Raw genomic sequence first — 24673 nt, forward strand, 5'->3', positions numbered from 1 at the left:
TCCATAATATAATTCTATGAGAGTTACCATAATAGACTGTAACAGCTGCTATGGTCTATTGTGTAAATAAGTAATTACAGAATTTACAGACTATCATGTAAATATGTAATTATGGACTTTTTAAAATGTGCATTATTTCCTCGATAGTCTATCGTTTAAATATGTAATTATGGACTTTAAAACATGTATTATTTACTCAGATTGCAACAGCTCCTTGGGACAGAGCTGTTCTGGCCTATTGGGTAAACATGTAATTACGGAAATTTTAGAAATATGTATTATTTATTTGCTACTGCTGCTGTCAATACATCATGACAGCTACGTTTAAATGGATACCATATACTCAATATTCTGCCAAGTTTTCATAGGTCACATAAAGTACCTCTCCTCATGTCTGTGGTGCCATCCAGTGAAGCTGTTGCCTCAGAAGGTATTTTATCACAGGGTCATCCAACGAAAATCAAGCAGGAAATTCCACAAATAGTTCCATCAATTGGCCTCTTCCACAAAGGTTCAGAAATACAATCAAAAGAAAACCCTTCTGTCATTTCTTTCACAATGTTAATAAAATAGAGTATATTCCACTGTGGTTAGGAATTGGTATCTGACAGAATGTTCCTTGGAGAACTTTCAGCAGGGTGGTAAACTTGGTGCACTGCAATCAGCAGCAGGGCTTATTTCCTAATGGCATCTCAGCTCAGAGACCATGGACCATGTCTACATTTCCCAGATACGGCTGGGAAACAAGAGATGATCTGTAAAGCAAAACATTCACTGCTAAGGACCCGGCACCCCATTGCACACTCTTCAGGTAGTTTACTTCAGTCCAGTTCTGGTCTGGTCCCATGGAACAAGTGACCCCAGGCAGCTGGAGGACACTAGGTGGTTCCAAGTTACCACCTCTGGTGTAGTTTAACCCAAGAGGAACACGCTTTAGGTTCTAGGAGACCACTCCATAATGAGAATCTGAGCACCAGAAGAGTGCATGATCCCTTCCAAACATCATTTCTGATCTGAAATAAAACGCTAAGGTAGAGGCTTCCACAGAATACACTCAGCCATGCCACTTGCATTCTGACTTCCAGACATCTTAAACAGGAGACAGGTTGGAGCAGACAGTTCTGTCATTTCTGAAGTGTGGCATTTTGGCAATGTACAAAACTATGAATTTCAGCAATGATTCCAATTACAAGAAAATATTCTTCAAAGTGGTAGGAAGAAAATTGTGAAAGGGGTTTTACTCATCCAAGATGGAACTTCAAAAATATTATTACTCTGAAAGAAAGCTAATTACTGCTACCATTAAATATTTGTATTTCTAAACTACCCATAGGCCCCAATCAGAGATAAATGCTAGGTGGTCTGCAAGCATATATGAATATCCAAACCTCAAAGATTTCACAATTTAAGAAATATTACCCAATATATTATACTTTATAGAACGCTTTTTGGAAGCAAAATGAATGTGTTCTCAGGCCAAAATGTATGCACTGAGTCTAGAATCTGCTGCGTCTGCAACTATATATCCATAATTCTAACATTTAGGCATGATTTTCCTAATAGACCATAGCAAAAGCAAAACTAGAATAATTCATTCTTGCAAATATACAGGACAGTTATATAGTGTGTTAGACTTCAAACAATCCTATCCTGACATTGGAAATAGGAGTGTTGTTGTCATTTACCTAAAATTATCCACTAAAACTAAAAAAGGAGGGAGAGGAAAGATTATACTCATAGAAGAAAAAATACTTTACAAATAAGGTATATTTCCATATTAAGATATACACTATCCATTGTCGCTACTGTCTTCATAGTCTACAAACCTCATGTAATAGTAGAGTCCTAGGAATTGAACTTATATAGAAATCACTACATTGGGATGTTTAAATGAGGGTATTGATAAAAAATAATAATAATAATAATAATTTCCATTCTACTGAGAACTGGCAAGGCATCAGCCAGAGTGAGACTGAGTCCAGCTGTCTGGATGGGTTGGTTCTAGACTAACTGGAGAGAGTCAGGAACTTGACCTCTGAGGAACAACAGAAGAAATCAGGATTGCATAGCCCCAAGAAGAGAAGACAGGCAGGTACAGATACATATCTTCAGATACATGAATGTAGAGAAGCAAGCAGACACCTCTCAATGTCTAATCTAGATAGGACAAGTGGTAATGGGATTCAAAGTGGCAAGAGAGATTTAGGTCAATGGGTTGCCCAGGAAGACTGCAAAATCTTTGTTACAGGTTTTTAAGAATGGACCAAACAAATTTTCAAGAGAAATGGCACAGGTGTTGTGCCTGTGAGAAAGGAAGCAGAACAGATGTCCTCCTGAGACCCCTTTCTGCCTAGCTTCTACGTGGATTTTGCTCTGGGGCTAAACCACAAGCATATAACTGTGGTCTCAGTTTTATGCCTAAAAAGCAGATGAAACCCACCAAAATTTTAAACAACACAGGACTGAAAAGTATGCTGAATAACATACACCATCTAAATAAGGATAACATGCATATTTCAAGATCATATTTAATTTTAGTACCCCCGAACAAGAAAATACAACACTACTACCTGTGCAAAGTTAACCTTAAAGAAAACTTCACACTGCTGAGTCATTGACTGTGCACAAATAATGCTTTTATTACAGCAACATTATTATGTCTGGCTGTTTGTCAGGGCCCTGACTACACCAACAGGCTCTGCGCCCTCTTTTGCCCCCTGCCCAGGGGTCCGTCTGTCCACACTCAAGTCCAGCTCTGACAATGGGACAAAGTGCACCAGATTGTTCTGAGCTGAGAGAAAGAGAGGTGTGAGAAGAGCTCTGAGACCCTTGTCTGGCTCGTGAGCCACGTTTGAACTCAGGTCCTCACCCTTGGCCACTTAAATCCAGCCTTTGGTACTATCTTTGAGTCTGCCTTTACTGTTAGATATTTGATTGCATTGTTTTGTTACATCCTCATGTGTGAGAGCCCTCTGATCCCTGCTGGTACTGAGTGAATTACTTTAATGCAGTAGAAAGCAGCAGTCAGTAGAAAGAACACTTGACTGTTAAGCCACCTGACAAGAGACTCAACAGCGGCGAGAGGTCATCTGAAGAAGACCTGAACAGGTCTAAAGCTAGGGGAAGATACTTTCCTAGCTCCCTATATTTACTGGTGTGTAAATATATGTGAACATGTATATTATTTTCTACATGAAAAAGGTCACACCATTTATTTTTGAAAGGCAGAAAAAACTGTTTCATCAAAACCTATCCTTCATTTAGCAAGAGAAAAAGGCTGATAAGAAAATGTACAGGAGATAAAATCTCTAGCCTAAACAAGTGACTAAATCTAGGCCCCATTAAAATGAGAAACATTACTCCACAGCAGGAACCTGGGAGCTTTCAAAGCTCCTGCCACGAAGAGGATTTTAAGCACCCTGTGATGGTTCCACTGATTATTACGGATTTTATGTAATAATGACCCTGCCTTTATAAAAGTAGTTGGAATTTTTTGTTCTCTGAGCCACAGTACTTCACCACCCGTGTAAAGCGGGTAAGTTTTAGCAACTTGTAGAAAGAGTTGTATGCTCACGCAGGCATGGAACCAAGCTATGGGATTTCCTTCCAGAACCTGAGACTATGCTCTACTCCTTCCTTTTTTGAGCTGTTTATTCTGGAGCTCAGCCCGCATTTGCAGGTCATGGCGGATACTACTCGTCACACTATGTTGCTTATGCGTGAAATCCTCATTTTGTGCAAAGCTCACAAATATATATTCATGTCATAGTATCTTAATGTCCAGGGATAGTTTGAGCATGCCAAAGTGAGGGTGGCTGCCATACATGTTCTGCATTATTGTGACAAAATAAGGCAAAGAAGAAAGTTGTCAGTTTGAGAGTGGAAATCTTATGGGAAGGTTAACATTGCTGCACTTCTGGAACTAGGTGGCTGGTAAAATAAAATCTTGCCTTATGTGTCTGCAATTAGTTATGTGTGAAGTATAAGTGCCAAAACCAGAGGCAGTGTCCGTTTTGTAACACTAATTATTATTGTGAAGCCATTTTCAAGGTGGGATTATGGGCACTAAACCACTGGGACTGACTGTGCTGCCCATGCGTTAAATCTCGTTTTGTGCAGACTTAATGAAAACGATAGTTTCTTGTAATATGTTCTGTTTTGTCAGTTGCTCCTACGCAGCAGTATAGGGATGCTTTCTTTCTGCTTAATACGTACAGCGATAATTTTTTCACATGCTCTTTCTGTAAATGCTTCTACCACAAAGCATTCTGTTAAACTGGAATTAAGGTTGTAAATATGCAGTAATAAGTTAGAGCAAATTCTGTACTAATTGACTGCCCATACAACCTCAATTGCATCGATGGAGAAAAAGCTGTTTGTAGAACATTCGGGCTGGATTCTTATCCTGGAAATGCTATTCCATCTCCACATACAGCAGTATGACTGAGAACAAATCCTGTACTGGATTTCATAAGAAACACATGCTGGAGTATCAGGGATGCAAGATTAAACTCATGTTTTGCAGACATAAAGGACAGGATTGAAAAAGCACTTGTCAGTGCCTAATTCTGCTCTCACTGGAGGTAAATGAGATTTTTACCACTGATTTTAATGACAGCAGAACTATCCCAGTAATCAGCACTTTGGAACCTCCTCCCTTTGTAATTCAAATTAAACAGAATAATTTAGATTTCCTTTGTTCCCTTTAGCTAACCTCTTTGTAAAATCTTATCAGCCCTCACCTACAGTTACATCATAGGATGAACAGGTACCACAGTGATCCCAAATTTACTTTACGTTCCAGCCACAGAAAACACATGCTATTGGCAAAATCTGTGTTAATTTCTTGAGGAATCAAATTCAGCGTTATTTTGCTCCTTACCCTTGACAGATCTGTCCATTTTTGTGGCTGAAATTAAAATATTTTTCTCCTTCAGTTCATAAGCGAATATTTTATTTATAACATATTAGGAGAGAGAACAGTGTCAGAGAGCAGGCAAATCAGACAATATTTAACAGAAAATTAAACAACAGTAATTAATAAAACTACCTTCCGAGTAGTCTCTGAATGATAATACAAAAATTTACAATGGTGTTGTGAAGCCTGGTTTATTCCTACCTGTAATTTACTTGAGGTCTTAGCATAAAAGGAGCTTAGAATTGAAAATATCATTATTAGCATAAAAATGAGGTATGTTCTATTTATTTTGTGTAATAATTTAGCAGAATATATTCTTACACAACTTTATACTGTAAGCACAAGGTCACACAGGATATGACTTGTCACACTGTGTTGCCTATGCATGAAATCCTCATTTTGTGCAGAGCTCCAAAATATATATTCATGTCAGAATATCTAACTGTCCAGCAATAGCCTGAGAGTTTCATTCTATTACATACGGGGGAAACAGATTCAGCGTCATTTAGGAGGTCTCCTCTTCTCTCAATACCTGAATGAAGTCATTAATCAAAAAACTACAAACACTCACCAAAATGGAGCCAGCCCACTACTGCCTCTTTCAGTTTGCAACAAAATTATATCCATTTGGTTAGCATTTTTTAAAGATTGTGTGTGAATATTCCAATCAAGCAGTCAAATCAAGCATCAATTTATAGTTAGTTACCAGAAAGAAGGAAGGAGGAAGGAAGGAAGGATGAAAGGAGGGAAGGAAGGAAGGAGGGAAGGAGGGAAGGAAGGAAGGAAGGAAGGAAGGAAGGAAGGAAGGAAGGAAGGAAGGAAGGAAGGAAGGAAGGAAGGAAGGAAGGAAGGAAGGAAAGTAGCTTTTATTAAATACAGTAAAAGAAATAAATTGTGTCTAGGGATGGAGTGTCACTGGCGGTGCTAGTGTTGCTGGAACTACATGGATCTTAGGACAACTCTGGACATAACATGACCTTTCTCTGAAAGTCCAGTCAGCTGGGTAAGCATGGCACTAGATGATCAAGCACCAGTTAGACTGAACATAGTAATGATTTTAGTGTGACAGCAGGAGCTCCTCTAACTCTTTCGACTGTCCACCCATCTACCCATCAACTCCCCATTGCTATACCCAGCTTTAAATGTTTTCCTCCTCTAAACGCATCCATACTGAAGAACAGGAAACAACACAATTCTTTGAACATTAAATTGCAGAGGATTTTTTTTTTAACCAGACAATAAATTTGATATTATTGTATAAGCAGTTTCAGCAGGACAGCTTGCTCAACAAAATCCTTAAATCTAGGAAATGTCAGTTGCATTAAGACAAGAAATATACCTTGGTCTTCAATAAAACAGCAGAAAGCAGTAGCAGTTTAGAGATCAGAGCACATAACCAGTGTAGCCTCCAGACCCAGAACAGCAGGTTTGACATGATATTCAGGTAAATAGCCAGAACAGAACAGCAATTAACGGTTAACAGGCCGCTTAAATTAAGAGCTTTCCTTGAGGAAAACAGCCTCAGACCTTCAGCGACTCTAAGAACTGACAGTTCAAGCAGGAAGTAAAGTGGCAAAAAATCGACGTATATGGGAATTCCTCAACGGCCTTTTATCCACCGAATGTACAAACCCAGAAATGCCTGGCCTAAATGCAGATGTAGGGAAATGTAGCTGCAGGAGAGGAGGGAGCAAAGACGGAAAAGGAAGCAAAAGATTGTGAGCAATGACCTTCCAAACAATGTGAGCATAATTTTTCTTCACTACTGTCTTCAGAGCCTAAGTTTTGCATAGTTTAACACCATAGGCTAACCTGCGTGTCCACACATTGTAACTTGCTCAAGCAATCTGTGCCACGACTCCAGGTAAGGTAAGACAACTGCAGGGGTTTGTGAATGGACCGAGGAGATCTTGAGCTGCCGTGCTTCTTACAGGCCCCGCTGGCACCCCCCTTAGCACTCTGCATGCTCCCACAGCCCCATTAAAGAGACAGCCACACTTGGAGAGTGTTGTTGTGTGTGTCAACACACTTGTTGACCCGGGGGCCACAAGCAAGCAAGCAAGCCCAGCAGTGACACCAGTTTGGATCTCCACCTCTCCGTTCCCCTCATTGTTTCCAGCACACCACTGTCACGTTGCCAGCAACTTCTCAGCATCACAACAATAAACAACCAACAAAGACCCCTTGGGAAAGGGCGTGGGCGAACATGAGGAGCAGATGTCTTAAACCCCCAGCTCAGCACCCCTTTTTCTTTTCCAGTGTCTTGTAACACAATCTGAGGCATTTTTTCCTTTTCATTCAGGAGCTGACTACCAAACACTTAAAGACGAGAAGTTCAAAGAAAATAAAGACATTATCTTGTCTACCTCTCTCAAAGGGTGAATACAGACCCGCATTTCTCATAGCTCCGACACTTGAATTTAGGACATGTGGGAGCACAACCCCAGAAATACGTGTAGATTCAATACCGCAACACAGCATCAGAAAGACAAAAAAAACATAGAAGGAAGAAAAAAAAATGAAAAAAAACACGAACCAGCCAACTATCTTCCCAGCCCTATATACCCTACCACAAAAGCAGTCATTTTGCTGGTCCTTCTGCTCCCAGCACCCACCCTGCAGGAACAGCTGCAAAAACCCAGAAGCTCTATGTGCACCCTCCCCCACCACCCAGGTTGGGGATACAAGCAGTGCAGCTGGACACCATGCCCACATTTTAGTACAGCAAAACCAAGGGGAGGCCGCTGTTAGCCAGATCCAGAGGGCAGAGGTGCCAAATTAGTTTACAGCTTTCTAGCACTGAGATGCACTGGGGCCAGGGGACTTTTTGATGGACGCAAGGGAGCAATGCTTGCAGCCGTGTTTGAAAGGTCATTCCACGTCTCACAGCAGCAGCCCTGTGGGGGTGCTGCTGCCAGATCTGCAAGTCCGGGGCAGCTGGCTGGCAGGGGGAGGGACCCAGGCCCCGTCCCTGCTGTTTATAGGGCTCACCGACAGGGATGGGGAGATCTCAGAGGATCTTCAAGAGCAGCTAATCCCCATACCAGTTTAAGGGTTTGGGAGCAATGGTAACTTAGGGGTGAGGATATTTTGGTGCAATGTAGATTGTAAGGCTGCTCGGGAGTGAGGTTGTTGGGTGCAAGGGCGTTTGGGAGCAATGGTAGAATGGAGGCTAAAAGCACCAGGGGGCAAGGATGCTGGGAGCGAGGGCTTTTGACGCACGGCCCCTTAGTAAGGGTGCTGAGGCTAAGCTGGTTTGGTGGCAAAACATACAGGGCTGAGATAATGTTGGGGTGGGTGCGTTCGGGGGGGGACGACACAAAAGCATTCTGAGGGAGAGGGCGTTCGGCACCAGGCCGTTTGGTGGCCAGAGCGTTTGGGGTGCTGGCGTTGGGGCCGAGGGTCTCTGTGCCGCTGCGAGCTCCCGCCGCCTCCCCCGCTCCCCGCCGCAGCCGCTCGGACAGCGGGAGCCGGAGCCGCATCCCCCCCGATGTCTGCCCACCGGACCGTGCGGACGCCCCTGCTCCCCAGCACGCACACCCCGCGGGCGGGCAGCGGCCACGGGCCCGGCGGGGCGCGGCAGCAGCGGGCGGGGGGCGGGGGGCGCGGCGGGGCCGGCCGCGGGGGGCGGAGCCGTCAGGCAGAGCGGGCGCCGTGACCCCGGGCCGGGGAGGCGGCACCGCGGCCGCGGGGACGGGGGCCGGGCAGGGGAAGGGGCCGGCAACGGGAAAGGGCCGGCCAGCGGGGCCGGCCTGCCCCGGTCGGCGCAGCAGAGCGGGGCGCGGCGAGCCCGGGGGGCAGCGCGGCGGCGGGCGCGCCCCGTCCCGGTGTCCCCCCCCCCCAAGACAGACAGACAGCCACCCACCCAGACCCACGACCACGCGCACGGCACGGCACCGTGCGGGGGCAGCCGGCTCAGGCCCCGCCCCGCCGCGGCCCTGGGAGGGCCGGGGCGCGGGTCCGGCCGCCGCCAGCTGCGCACCTTACCGGGCCGCGGCGAGGGGTCGGGGGCGGGCTCCGGCACGGCGCTACCGCGGGGGGCGGGGGGGCCGGGGGGGGGCCGTAATCCGCCAGGCTTGGGGCTGCCAAATGTAAACACTCCGCCATGATTTCTTTGTTTAGATAATTGAACCTGCCTCCCTCTCCCTCGCCGGCTCTCGCTCGCTTTTATTTATTTATTTCCCCCCCTCCCGTCAGCATCATCATCATCATCATTATGGCTTGTGCGGGGTGTTGTTTTGTTTCTGCAACGGGTCGTTATTTGGTAGCGGGACTCGAGCACAGCCGGACAGCCCTATCTTTGGCTCAGACGCATTTTATATAAACCTCCCCGGGCGGGGGGGGCGGCGGCAGGCACGAAGGAGCCGGCAGCCCTCGCCTCGCCTCGCTCCCTCCTGGCTGCAAGCCAGGACAAGCACGGCCGGGCTCCGCGGGGCCGCTGGGGCAGGGGGCAGGGGCCGGGGAAGGGGTCAAGGAAGGGGCCAGGGCCGGGGCTTGGTGCTCCTGGGCCCGGTCCCGCTTCTGCCGCCTTCCACCCGCGGGCAGAGGGCCTGCGCGCTGCGGGGACACCGGTGGAAACTTCCAGATTTCGGTTCCTTTCCCTTGCGCTTCCTCAAAATCCCTGCTCGGCAGGAAGCAGCTGACTGCTGTTATTGCTAGCTGTCATTATGCGGGAATTCCCCACCAAGAAATGCAGTTTTGCTACATAACATGTACGGGAAGTGTCAGCACGGCTACAAAAATGTTTTAGCTCCATTCCTACCCTTAGCATCACGTTTCTGCATTTATTAGAGTGTCTCCACTGCCAGTGCCACCTGACTCAGAGCACTTTCAGCAGTGTTGGTAAAGGAAAGCGGCTACATCTTACGCCCCTTCCCACAGCCCCACAGCTCAATGCCCTCATCACAACCTTTGCAGGATGCCCGTGGAAGCATCCCAGGAGAACATGGGGTCCAAGCTGTAGTGCTGAGCACTTCAGCCCCAGGAAGGCCCTTGTGCGCGATGTCTCCCTTCAACATTTCACCCGTAAGGACTGCAAAGCATCACGTCCACCTCACCGCAAGACGTGTCCAGGACTCTAAAATTCTCCCTGCCTGGTATTTTCTACTTTTGTATTAAGAGCACTGTCCCCTCTCTCCTGACTACTTTCTTAACCATCCTTCATTTCTAGGAGGTCTTTTGATGCGATTAAAACCTACGGCATTTCAAGAGTATCTTTGCTGCAATATGTAGAAAGAGCAATACCACAAAGACAATTTAAAAAATCATTATATAGAAAAATAAGGTGATTTACTTACACTGTTATACAGTGAAGATAAAATGCTAGTGACAGCATGCCAATCATCAAACAAGTTCCCAATACATTTTCCCCTGAGACTGTTAGTACGTTAATGGTCGCCATTCCCATAGCCAACTGCCTCTGCTTTGAAATGAAACCGACGACTTGCGCATTATTGTACCTTAACTATTGTGCCTGCCTTTGGCAAAGGTCCTATGCTGCGAAGGATCACCAGTTGGGACCCCCAAACCTGCACTAAGTCACACTAATCCCTTGTAAAGCCATTGTTAGCTCTTGGGATAAGGATGTCTCTTTATATACTGTGAGTACAGAGAAAAATAACGAAAACGGAGTATACACGTGTATCATACAGCCGTTAGTAATGCAGGGCTGCATTACGAGGTGCGCTTCAGAACGGCACGGCTGTTTGTAAACTACAGTACAACCAAATCCTGGGGAGTTGCCTGGTTGTGGCCGTGAGCTGGTGAGAGCAGAGGAGGTGCTGGGCAGGCGCTGAGCTGCTCCACACAGCCTGGTGGCTCTCAGGCCGCCCCTCGCCGCCTGACATCCCACCCGCATTTCATATACCAAACGAAACACCACCACAGAGTTTTTCACTGTTCCACCTTTTCTTGTTCCTTTGAACATCCTTTGGAGAATAATTTCTCCTTTCTGCCTTCTCTCCCCATCTTAAAGGTTACGCTATTTGCTTATGGTTATATTTTTATTTCTCTGCCAAATGTCATTGCAGTCTCCCCTTTGTGGAATTTATACGGTGGCCATTTATATTCATTTCAGGCTAGAACTTGGCATAAAAGTTTGCAGCTTCTCAGCCAGATTTGAAATTACTCATATTTAATTATACTCAGTTCTTAGACCTCTTTTTTAAAACCAAAAAGAGTGAAGATAGAAAATAATCGCTTGTGGATCCAATGGTGGGCATCGTGCTGTATCTGATTTCAGATCTTGTCTTATTTCCACAAGCTCTTCAACAGGACATGCCAGAGTACTTGAAACATCGACTTTAGAAAGTGTGGCTTTACAGTCTTTTTAAAATGAAATTATTTCAGCATAAACTTTGTGAAAATAGGCTTGTAGATGCACTTTTTTTTTTATTGTGTTCTTAGATATGGCTCACTGAACAGTTAAAACCAATTTTCATTTGATCTAAAGAGGTCAAAAGTCTTGTTGTGCTTGAAAATAAATTTTGTACAATTTTTGTTTATTTGAGTTATTAATTTGTGTGAATATTCAGGACAGTGATGTGTGGCCTTAGCAGCTAAAAGAAGAGAGAATGACATGCAGATTTTTATTAAGCTAGATTACATTGGATAGCTTAAATTTCCTTTCTCTATTCATCAATTTAAAAAACAAAATGCAGTACTATCTGATATGAATTCCATTGTGTTAAGTCCAGCTGAGCAATTGCTCAAGAAACGTTTCTACCAAGTCAAACTCTTGTTTGCTTCAGGATTTTCACTACTCAACATTTGTACTACGGTGCTCAGCATGGAAAAATATGGCAGAACTACTGGTAATATTAAATAAATGTAACTAAGATAATAATATTTACTGCTGCATATGCATATGTGATAAGGCGAATCCTATGACAGATTCTATAGGCTTTGAAGAGCTGCTGGTTAAAGACAGTGCGTCACCCATCAGATTGGACATAATTTTCCAACATCTTGCTTCTTAGACAATAATTCACAGTTGTGGAAAGTTACGCAAAATCATACCAGACCAGCATGCTAGTAGTTCTTGCTTTACAGAGCTGTTACTGATTCATTTCATAAATAGCTACTGTATCACATTACCATGCAATGAGCACAAGCATACAGGGCCGGTAGTACTGTTGAAGAATGAAAGAAATGGCTGTTTTGAGAGTGAGGAGTCCAAAATACAATGAATACATGCCTGAGAACATAGTGAGTGCCCCTCCTACCTGTGCAGTCAGCAGGATGCTTACTGCAGGCTTTACAGAAGGTTGGTAGATCTTAAAATGGGAGGCAACTGCTTGCTAGCCTGAACAGGGATATATGTAGAGAGATGTTGTAACCAAAGGATTACAGGAGGAAGTGTGCAAAGAAATGTAATAATACGATCATATTTGAGTATCTTTAGGATCTAGTGTGGGTAGTATTGCATTCTGGAAACAGGTGGTGGATAAGCAATTTTGCAGACAAAGTTTGAAAGAATGTTGGTGCCTTTTAAAACTACAGAAAGATGTCCAAATAAAGGAAATATTCACATTTTCCTCCATTCTTACTTGAGAATTGAGAATCTATTTCTGCTGAGGTAACTGGTTCCTTTGTAAAGCTGTCTTCTGTATCAGTTTACTTTCTCTGAGATTCCATTGGAAATGCATGTGTAAAAAAGCACGGTGATGTATTTTAATCAGTGCAGTATGATAACGTACTCCTGAGTCATAAAAGTTGCAATGTGATAGCTATGTAATAAGCTGTACTGGCGTACAAGAGAATAGAAAAAAGATGTTAAAAACAGCAATAAAAGTCTCTTACCTAAAAATAACATCCAGATCCTAAAACAAGGTGAAGATTAAATCTGTTTGTCTAGGAGCACATGCATCTACTGGACCACAAAGAAAAGACCCAAGTGCTGAGTTTCTTTCTTTCTTTCTTTTTTTTTCTTTCTTTCTTTCTCTTTCTTTCTCTTTTTCTTTTTTTCTTTCTTTCTTTCTTTCTTTTTCTTTCTTTCTTTCTTTCTTTCTTTTTCTCTTTCTTCTTTTTCTTTCTTTTCCTTTCTTTCTTTTCTTTCTTTCTTTCCTTTTCTTTCCTTTCTCTTTCTTTCTTTCTTTCTTTCTTCTTCTCCTTTCTTCCTTCCTTCCTTCCTTCCTTCTTTCTCTTTCTTCTTCCTTCTCTTCTCCTCCTCCTTTCTCTCTTTCTCTTCTTCCTTTCTTCATTTTCCTCTCTTCCTTTCTCTCTTTCTTTCTTCCTTTCTCTCTTTCTTCTCTTCTCTTTCTTTTTCTACTATGATCTTCCACTGTAAAAGTGGGTTTAAAAGCGATTGATGTAAGGAAGAAATATGAAAAATAAGTTTTCTTTGAGTGCTTTGCACCCAGTTAACAACATTGCCTATTGCACAATAGTAACACTGCATAATTATGTCACTATTTTTCCTTCGTGATAGATTATGTTAGTAATTCATCATTGTAACATATTAATAGTGGTATAGTTTTTAAACAGAACAATCATATAGTAGCATATTGTCATATTAGTGAAAATTCACAAAATGATGAAAAATTGCTACCAAGGCTTTGGGGCTGTAACACTGCGAGGGAGGAATCACTTTTTCCCATTCCAGCAGTTTTTCAATGAGCATATATTTTCTCGTAAAGATTAAAGAGACCGTTCTACAGTTTTCTCTGTCCCTAAAGCCAGAAGCCATTTCAAACTATTTATGCCATCCTTTTAATGCCAAATGGTGTATTCTTTTATGATTTTCTAATACTGTATGTTCTTGCCTTTTTAAAAGCCTGAGTGCTGTCATCACAACCCCTGGCATGAGGCTGTTGAAGCCATCTAACTACTCTTTGTGTTGGGGATTGTGAGTCTGTACAGTACAGCATACTTCTAGCGCCCAATACAACTGCCCTTCTACTGGATTAAAGCTGAATCTCCTACAGAGGCACTCATCTGTGAACTTGTCTTACATGCCTCAACCAGTTCACTTGCACGACGATTTTCTTTTGTTTTGTCTTGTTTTGAAGGCAGATAGCTTCAGGCAGCTGTGAGCATGCTCCTCCCCCACTTCTTCTCCAGTCCTTTATATTTCCGTCATCTTTTTCTCTACTGTGGTATCTCTAGCTAATATAGGAAGATGATGTATGGATTTCCCTGAGATGTCTTACAGTAATTGACCTGAATTAGATTACAGGGTTATAGACTGGGATTTCCTACTTCCTCCCTCATGAACATTTGGTGCCTCAGAATCAAGAAAAGCCCAAACATCGCCTGAACCCTGGGAAACCTGTCTGGTTTTGCCTACTTCTTTGTGAAGCCAGGCAGCAAATCTCTAATCTCTCACCTGTTTAAAAGACAGTGAAACAGAGCATTTTCCCCATTTATGCAACTACTTTGAATTGGTTCTTTTATAATTTACAAAGCAGTTTTAAGGCTTCCATCTACTATTTTAATGGAAGACCTAAATAGCTGTTAATTTGATTAACTACAGAATGTCACATTGGAATAGGCCACAATGAAGTCAGTGGTCAATACCTTTTATTCAATAATCAGTTGAACCCAGTCAGCCAATGTAAATGAAATGGTAAATTTAGGGAGTTTTCAGAGTGACCAAAAGGTAGCCTTTTTATTCCAGGACTTGTCTCTGTGCAAGATCACTTCCTTTGAACATGTGATTTACCAGTGAAAGTACTTTGGGGTTTAGAAGCAAAACCAGAAAGCAGAATTCCCAGTATCCTTCTAGATATCCTTGGTCTGTTAGTGGCTATAGCTCTAAAACACACCTCCAGCCAAAATCACTACCACTATAAGCTGGAACCATCCTAGGGGAGCCAGAGAGTTGAACAAGACTACACTAACCATAATGTGACCCACATATACAATAAGTTAATGACAATGACCTTATTGCAAAGATTAATTAATGCTTATAGAAAGCTTTTATAAGCTGCTATTCTATTAGTTAAGCCACAGCATCTCTGTGAGAAAAATTGAGTCTGCAACTGTGACACCTAGGCTGTGCTTTACTGGAGAAAAGTTCTTCAGGAAATATCTGTATTGATGTTGGGACCAGCTTTATAATGACCCCACAGTCCATACCACTGACCACCTGCCCTGAAAGCCTCTCAGCTCTCCCTTGGCAATGAGCCTGTCTAGGTTTTGAAAGCACTGCCTGAGCTCCCGGATCTCTGCTGGGGCCAGCCCCTCTCCCCACCTTTGTCCTGTTCATGTTGTGCACAACTCACCCAGGCAGGGCGCAACTCACACAGGGGGCAGGATGTCAGCCCGTGCCTCTCCCAGTACCCCCGCTCTGCATTTCCTCCTTTGGTACTCAGCTTCTTCTGGGCATTTTTCTCTTAACAGCAACAAGCCATGGTGGGGGAGAAGCAAGTGGCGTTAGATGACCTTTCCCCAATACGTGAGCAGCAACGAGAAGTAACATTGGATTTTACTGTCCCTTTTCTGAAATTTAATTTTTTCAAATAATTCTAAGCTTGTAAGGTGTTTTCACAAAAGACAGCTTCAAGCAGCTGTAGCACTTCAGAATGAAAAGCTCCACAGCAATGTTTATGAAGTTGTTGCAATGTATTGTGGCACTGATTTAATACAAACATTAGATTGACATCCAATGTACACATAACATGCATTTGACTGACATGGGCATTTATTATACATTGATGTGACATATGCCAAGTGTAACAACAGCTCTGACTGACAACACAGCCCAAGAAAGGATTTGTGTTATCAATGTTTGATTCAATGTGTTTTATCCTTCCCTATATAGTGGTAATAATTGTACTACTTGTATGAGAGGATATTTTGGGAGTAATACAGCACTGCAAATTGGCCCAAGTGGCACTTAAGTCCACAGTAGAAAGAGCCAAGAGGTCTTTTTTAGTCTCTAAGCATTTAGAAAAGATAACATAACTCGAGCTCCAGTGAATTGAGGTTGCTCAAAATTCACACCTAAGAGAAAGGGGGTGTTGGGGCCTGTTGCCAGGAAACAGCATCTGGTATCACATTTCTAAAAGGATGCATGCATATGAATGCAAGTGGGAGCGTGCCAGCATGATAAATCCATCACTGAAATTGCACCTCCTCACTCTGTGCTGTGGCACCCACCCATAGGAACTTCCTGCGCCGATTCCTTAACAATACTTCACTCAACATCCAGTGACCTGCAGGCAGTCATCTGCTGGTGCCAGTTACCAGTTTTATGTTGCAGTGTGGCCTACGCTACCGAGTAGTCCAGGGCCAGAAAACAAGCTGGACTGCTCTTCATAATATTTAACTGCTTGCCCAGCACATACTAACGCCCTGGCTCAGTTTTGAGGTCTGCGCTTGGACTGGTTTGAGGGATGGCACATGGGAAGGACCATTCCTGCAGTGCTGTGTGGACAGGATGGCTGTGAGCTTTTCCAAGACTTGCTGAGTTGTCTTTGCTGGACAGAAACCTCCAGAACGTATTCTGGTAGAGCCAGAAATTTCCTGGAAATTCCAGTCCCTGAGCAGGCTCCCCACTCCTATGGTGGTGCAAGCAGATGACCAAGGACTGTGAAAACATCTGCTGTCCTGACAAGGTTCACAGGACTACTTCATGATGTGATCCTGTAATTCTAGTAATTAATATTGAATAGACAGTATATTACTGAGTTTTCCTAAGTACACAGACACATAGATTAACTTGCTAGCTCACCAAATTATGAAACACACTTACTCAGAAGTAAAAGCTAAATAATAGCAATATTATTATTCTGGGCACCCATTCTAACAATGACATCAGCACAGTTTTCACAGACCCTACATACATCCAGTGCAGGCCTGGCTTTAGAGCACTTTTTTAGACAAAATTTCCGTTCATTTCTCAGTCTGGGCCTTAATGCAGAAAATGAAGACGCTTTCTACTTTTTTTTTTTTCACTAATTCCCCAGTAATATCTTTCTTTGTTCAAAAGTTCAAGATCCAAGTGATTCTCCCCCACCAGATTATACTTCTTAGGTATGCCAGGTTTTTTAAAGCTTAAACTACCTGACATCATTTAAAGGCGGGGCGGGGGGAGAAGAAGGAGGGGGAAGGAAATTTAAGGAAGTGACGATGTGAAGGCACTTTCCTAAAGAAAAAAAGAATTCTTTTTTAAACACAATGCCTCCCGGGTTCCCCACTTAAGAGAATATCTGTTGTATGGTAAAAGCAGGTCATGAAAAGTTTTAATTGTCCAAGTAGGTGGTAGTTCAGGGTACAAGAGAGGGAAAGCTGGTTGAGGGAGATATACAGTAAGTTAATGTTCCCACAAATGATTTCTTGCCTTGTGTTTGAAAGGCCTTTATTTCAGACGGCCTTTGGCACTGCAACTGTTCCGTGGGTAAGTCAGGAATTCATTCATACAGAATGTCAATCTGTCTCTTTACATGAGTGTTACATTTATTTTAAATAAGGCCTTGGCATACTATTTTGTTTTATTTATGCTCATTTTTTATTACATTTATTATATTTAAAATCTTTAAAACTGTTTTGTAATAAATCATCTGGGTACTCTTATGTAGCTGATAGTGTACATGTGCATTTTCTGAATAGAGAATTCATCATTTATTATGATTATTTACATCAGATCCAAAGTTCATCAGAATATTAGGTTTTTATGCTGCTATTTACACTACTATGAACAGGAAGAGATCTTTCATACTAAAGGCATTTCGAGTGGGGAATCATTACTTTATGTTAGAGTCTGTCGACAGTTGAATAGGACGGCATTACATTCCGTGTTGGAAGGTATTTCTTTCAGGTAGGGTCACCACTGCCAACATATACATTCCGTGATTGCAACTAGCAGACTGGTCCTCTTTACAGTTTTCCCACAAATTAAAACAATCTCTGTCTTATGAATAGCAGTGGTGGTGGTGTTGAAGTGACAGTAAGAAAACTATGCCATAACTTAACAATTTCTTTATCGGTGAATCTGAATACCATCCCTGTCACTTAGATGCATGTTATAGAACAGATGAGCAAGCAAACAATAATTTGGGGCAAAAAAAATCTAGCTATAAAGATGACTTAAATTCTGCAGAGAAATGCAAAGTAACTTATGTAAATATTTTTGAAAAGAGAAGTTTTAGCTGAAAGTAAAAAGACAGCAAATACATTTTTATGATAAGATTTCAGTTCTTCCCTGCAGCAGTCTGCTAAGCTCTGGGCCAGGAAAAGCTACTCTGGTATAAATCTAATGCATTCAAAGGGGATTCAGACTCTCTAATCAATTTTGGTATAATCTTAAGAGAGTTCCGAAGCTAACTTTGCTATAGAGAATAGATAATATACAATATACATTAAGAGCACCCCTTTGGATATGTATCTGAGGGTTTATTCTGTTCCACTGAAGATAGTAAGAGCTTTTCAACTGATTTCTGGACATACAAGTTTAAACTGGATAGTGCAGAAGACTGCTAAATAATTTTTTGCACTTTTTACACTACAGAAGGGAAGTAATTTGTCTGCTCAGGATTGCTGTTCAACTGTATTAAGATTCAGTCCCATAAACACTGATTTCTTTGAATGCTGTTTTCTGTTGCTCGTTACATTCTAGCATCCACTCTCTTGCTAGAAGATTCCTGATAACACTGGTCTGAGAATGCATGTGCTAATATAAAAACACACAAGTAAAATTTATCACGAAATTTACCACACAGGTGCAATGCATGGAGCTATTGCTACAGGGCAGTTAACTGTAACAGTTAAGTATTCTCTCTTTATCCTGCGTGATTATCTACAAGAAACTTCTGCAGATACAGACATCAAAGATCACCTGGAGAGATTTGTTAAATTTTCAATTTTAAATATGAATCACAAAATAAAAGGGACATTGAAATTATAAGAAATGCCCAATGTTTAGTTTACAAAATGCATTTAATAAAATATTTGGAAATAATAGCAGTTGATACTCTTTGCATATATTGCTTTCTTGCTAATTGTCAGCAATGACCATTATCAGTCACTATCAAGAAATAAATCAATTCATTTTTAGTGCACATGAAAACTGCAGTTTAGAGATGGGAGCATATTAAGAACTTGTATGTTTTATGGTAAGTAAATGAATTTCCTTGCGGGCCTGTTAAATGTAAACAGTTGTGAAGTATAGCTTACACATCTTATTCCACGTAAGTGTTGTAATAGCCTGCTCTGATTTTTAGATTGCATTTCTGGTAATTTTATTTATCCAGATCCATATAATTAATTAGAATCATTCAAACTCATTACAAATATTTTTTCTTTAAATCATCTTTTTGCATGCAGCTTTAAATTTTCTGAGATTCCAGTCCTGTTTGGGCAAGTCATATTTCCAGGTCTTTCCTCTGTTTTGTGTTCTTTGGGCTGTTTTTGTCTAACATGATTAAGGATGGTCAGAAGCAATATGTACTCAGGTCCAGTAGTTTGGCAACTGCCACAGAAGGCCACCATCTGAGAGCTGGTCTGTGCCAGGGTCAGTGGAGTTCAGGTGTGCTGCAGAGATGATGTATTCCTGCAGAATGGGGAGATAAGATTTACGATGACCTGTTCCATGGCCTGGTGAAAGTAATAGAAAACTCCTACTGCATACCTGCATTCTGTAGGGTGATGTATATATACAGTGGGAGTAGTGACATCCTCAAAAGAGGCTGTTTACCTGCTCCTCACCTAAAGCATTTCCAGCACCTAAATGTTTCAAAGAAGTTGTGAAAAAGGTGTTTCTAAGAGAAGGTAAAAAATTTAGCTTCCAGAGGGCACAGAGAGCTTCAAATTCCAAGGGGGAATTTAGATGCACGGAATCCAAAGTGGATAAAGCTGTGTGCTAAATCACACCGTCTCCATCAGCTCTTGAATCACACAACTAAAAGTATATGGGCATGCTAAATTTTTATATCAATGTGGTACTCATGTAAATGAGAAATTAACAGTAGTGTGACATGATGACCCCTAAGTCACCATTATGTTTGGAGAGGTATTATTGTGCCATGTGTGGCATCTCTAAAAATGTTAACAAGCTGAAGATGTGCAAAATTGCCTGTAAAGCAGAAAACCCTATGTAGAGTGGGTTGCAAGAGGGCTACAAACAAATGCAAGCTTACTATTGCAATTCACTCAATTTCCTCTGAAAAGAAAAAAAAAAGTAAATGCTGCGAAAAAAACAGCTCTCTCCAAAGATCCTTCTTACATATGTCAAAACAACTGCCTTTCAGATAAAGTTTTGGGTACTTCAGTTGAGCTGTCAGGACAGTTTGTAATTGATAACTTAAACTTCTTGTTTACTTCTATAAACTTCTTTTCAATTTAAACTTGAAAAATGAACAGACGAAGACAATTTTTTTAAGTCCTTGTTGCACAACAGAAATTTAGATCTTAAGACCCAGATATTTTCACCTGCTAACCTGCAGGTTGGTACTGGCATGATCAAGCTCTAGAGAGGGGCACATATCAACGAGTGCAAAAAACAGGCTGGTAAGAGACACCTACAATTTTGGCTTTTGTAGTCTGAAATGCAGAACATTATTTAATATTTCACACATAGCTCTGTAGCAAATTTTTGTCCATTTGTAATCCTCATAAGATCCCATTATATGGTTATGGCTGAACAACAAACTTCTCATTGTGTGGAAATTCACTGTGGTTGTGATGTGTGTCCAAACAGGGACTCATTAGGCAACCAGAGTCAATTTTATATATAATTTGGGTAGGGTTTAGATTTACATTTTATTCTTGGAAAGTCTATTTGTTCTAACCCCTACTCTTAGTCAGATGTTTAACCTAAAGTAGTCTTATACCCAGCTACTGACTACATGTAGCATGCCAGCGTTGTCCTATGCTTGGTACTGTCAAATATATTCAATCATTTGGAAAGAGCATTCAGTAGGGTGGTAAACTTTCTGGAGAGCAAAGAATTATTCAGGTTAGTCAGCATAGAGAAGACTGCAAAGATGTTCAATGAGACCTAATAAGCCTGCACAATGGTAGCCAAATTCAGCATTGACAAATATGAAAATACATATTGGAAGGAACAGATTGAATTCCTCATGCACATTGCCGTGTTCTAAATTAACTGTAACACTTTGGAAAAAGACCTGGGGGTCACTGCGGGCAGCTCAATTAAACATCTGATCAATGAGCAGTGGAGGTTAAAAAAGCAAACAAAATGTGAGAATGTATAAAGAATGGGATGGAAAACAATGACAGTATTGTAATTGTGCAATTATACACATTGTTGGCACACTTTCCCTGAATTCAGTATTCATTTCTGGTCATGCCATCTTAAAATACATAGTGGCAACAGAATAAGCCCAAAGTTAGGCAACAGAAGGGAACAGAGCCATGGAGAAACTTCCATATTAAGAGATTTAAAAGATGAGATCTGTTCAGTTGAAAGAGGAAATTAATAAGTGTGGACATGATAGAGAGATATAAAATAATTAATGGTATGGAAAAGGTCAATTGGGTGCTTCTATTTACTCTTCCCCATAATGTAAGAACAAAGTGACATCCATTAAATTGAAAAGAAACAAATTTAAAACTGATAAAAAGAAATACTTTTTACACAATGCATAATTAGCCTGTTGAACTCACTGCAACAAGCTATCATTATGCCCAAGAGCTTAGTAGGATTCAAAAAGGATTATACACTTATTTGGATAATGAGAGCGCCCAGGGATACCTTAGATAGGATAAAAATGGTTGGGGGTGGAGATATATGAACCCTCATGCTTCAGGGCATAAACCAATCATTAGCTGTCTGGGATTATGAAGAAACCTTCCCCTATGAGAAAATTATTCAATAATTGTCCATTATGGGTTTTCTTGCAAATTCCACTGAAACATCTGGTCCAGGCCACTTACTATAGAGACGGGGCATTGGACTGCTGATGTGATCCACTATGGTAACTCCCTATTTACATTTCCCAACTTGCCATATGCATTTGCCATGAGCCTATGAAAGCCACCTCTGTTCCAAAAGGGATCGTTCTGTCTGTTCTGTGACCTTGACACATGGTGATTACCAATTTTTTATTTCATTTTATTGTGATACAGACAATACAAGATGGAGTTTCATCTAGTCACTTTAGAGAGTACAGATATTTCATTTCAAAAGCATGCATGGCTTGCTGATGAACTGTCTAAGGCTAACATGGGATTATGTCTTATCTTTCACAGTTTTGCAAAGCCTTCTGTGAGATTCACTGGTACTTAAAAGAGCAAGTAATTCTACTGAGGCATTTTAAAATTTATTTTTTTATTTTCTTCATTTTTGATAGTTCATTTGACATATTTTTCTCCTTTTTCTGCTTTCTCCACAAGTGGGAAATACAACCTGATGCAAAGTCTTAATGAAACAATATTCCCGCCTTCTATTGTACTAGTCCTATAACAATTTAGGTGAGACTCTCTCTAACAGGAATTTAGCTGTCCTGGAAAATCAGTGAGATATTCTGGGGGTTCACAGCCATAGCAAAGTAATGTAAAAACCTGCCTGTTTTTTCCTGCTGTATAATATATTAAAAATTATATGTCATTGAGATGCTTTTGCATTTATTTTCATTTTATATTGCGTTCTCTGTTTTCCATTTGCCCCGTTTTTAATTCATTCACTGCATCTCATGATCAAGTTTTACTATTACTATCTAGTTTTACTCTTTTATTATTACTATCTAAATTTTTACCATTGCTTTTTTTTTTTTACTATCACTACCTAGTTTACTATTTTACTATCACGACCTAGTTTTACTATTACTACTATTTGCTATCAAGTTTTACTATACCATTATACTCCATGAAATTCTGCACGCCAAAGGCAGTGTCCAAGAAAATTTAATTTCTGCTTAAACCAATCACAAGAGGCAGCCATGTACATACTGCAAAACTGGTACAATTATTCTGGAATATCCCTTTCTCAGGTTTGTGATTTACCATCCAACCTCTTTGACTGGAACTCTTCTCTATACCTGTTTGCCTGTGGATAGGGCTGATAAGGTCCAATAAGATCAAATAATCACGAAATGCAAGCTACAGTGTCTTTGTTCAGTTTATTTAATTGTCAGGACACATTACTTGTTACAGTACTGTGACCTGACAATGTTGAAAACAGAAGGATAACAAGGCTTCAAAGACAAACTGTTTGTGGAGAGAGGAGTCAATAGTGGAGAAAATAAAACAAGGTAGATTAATCTGAGGAGTCAATTCTTAAACTTAATGGAAAAGCCAACTTTGAAACATATAATTGTTTCACTACACTGCATAAAAATTAGCCTTAAACCAAACAATTATATCACTGTTTTTCACACAAGATCTATGTAAATGTACTTAAATCCAGTTTATGGAAACAGGCATGATGACTACTTGTAGGGGTAGAACAACTGTTATGTTTAAAACCAACAGAATGTTTAAAAGTTTTGTATGATTTCTTAGAGTTTTCAAAAATTGGAATAAGTTTCTCATACATAAAAAAATAAAAATGTTTTACTCATATGTAACTTAGTCTGCAGCATGTGCATGTATATTTTAGTGATACATTTTCCTTAATAATAATAGCAACCAATCCCATTTCAGGAGCCCTTAGGAGACCTATACAGTGTTTATCAATCTTCAAGTAGCAGATGCAATTTCAGACAGAATATAATGGAGAAAATGAATTATGAAGTTAAATGCAAGGATCAACACTTCCAGAAAGCTTCAGGAATAACGGCAACTAAGTTGGAAGCACAGTTTATAAACCTATATTCCAGGTGACCAGCCGAGTTAACATGTTGTTTACAAGATTAACGCTATGAGTTTCTAAGTCTTTAATTTGAATTCCTCTCAAGTTAGCAGTGACCAAAGGAGAAAACTGTTGGTGGACTACATACCATCATGGAGGTGACCACTCTCCGTGATGCCGATTAGCATGCTTGTTGTCAGTCGCATATAGGCTACAGACTGACTGGGCACAGAGAATGAAAAATGCTGACAGACCCATGTAGGGCTCCTCTGGGTCGTACTGGAGGTTCTGCGGAAGCAAACCTAGCTGCTGCCTATGCTTTATCAACTTACAGATAAATGGAGGTCATCAGCCTCTAGGGATGCCAATCAGCACTGTTCCTGAGTGTAGATTTTCGCATTTACAGCTGTGTTTCCTGGCTCCTAAAAGTCCTAAACTGTTGGAGAACTTCAAGTATTCATATGAGAAAAATACTGCAGAGTAGTACCATCAATAGGAAAGAGGCAAAAATTTTTTGTATGTTTCCTTAAAAGATTACCATTCTTGATTGTCCCTTGATGTAATTGCTGAAGCACTAGCCAACACAGTCCTCAAAGAGGTTTCTGTCGTAAAAGTCTCATGTCTGTGCCTGTTACAAGGCACAAATGATGCTAGGATTGGATACTGCTTTAAAGCAAGGAAGCACTAAATGAATGCCATTTGTGTGTGACTTCAGAACAATGTTTTTAGCACTTCCACTCAAGAGAGTTCCATCCTCCCAATGAGTCCTCATGTAAGTTCAGCCCCTTCTTTAATGCATACTTGCCTCAGCCTAAACAATCAATGACATTGGCATTGGCGTCGGCTAAGATTTTCCTTGAAAGATACTCTGCCCCCGCTCACCACCCATGCAGCCCTGAGAGCTCTCTTATGACAGCTGCGAATCAGGACCGTTGTCTTGCGGTTTTTTAGATCATTTCCCCAACATTTTTCTTATCAAATGAAATACAATTACATATATTAGAATAGATAAAAAAGAATCACATGTAAAGGACCTGAAAATGCACCATGCCAAAAGACTCTAT

The 24673-nt window shown here is 41.2% G+C and overlaps 1 long non-coding RNA gene across 2 annotated transcripts in view; it reads right to left on the minus strand.

Annotated features, from left to right (window-relative positions):
• Positions 1-15339: 15339 nt before the first annotated feature.
• The window catches only part of LOC121066983, a 42428-nt gene continuing 33094 nt past the window's right edge, over positions 15340-24673 (minus strand). Inside the window, exon 6 of one of the 2 annotated variants that reach the window (XR_005818052.1) lies at positions 15340-16504. This is a non-coding gene — a long non-coding RNA (uncharacterized LOC121066983). Of the gene's footprint in view, positions 16505-18062; positions 19410-24673 lie in introns of those variants that run through there. The other variant, XR_005818053.1, reaches the window with a different exon arrangement.

The sequence above is a fragment of the Cygnus olor genome, chromosome 3 (assembly GCF_009769625.2).
Source record: "Cygnus olor isolate bCygOlo1 chromosome 3, bCygOlo1.pri.v2, whole genome shotgun sequence".
NCBI classification, from domain to species: Eukaryota; Metazoa; Chordata; class Aves; order Anseriformes; family Anatidae; genus Cygnus; species Cygnus olor.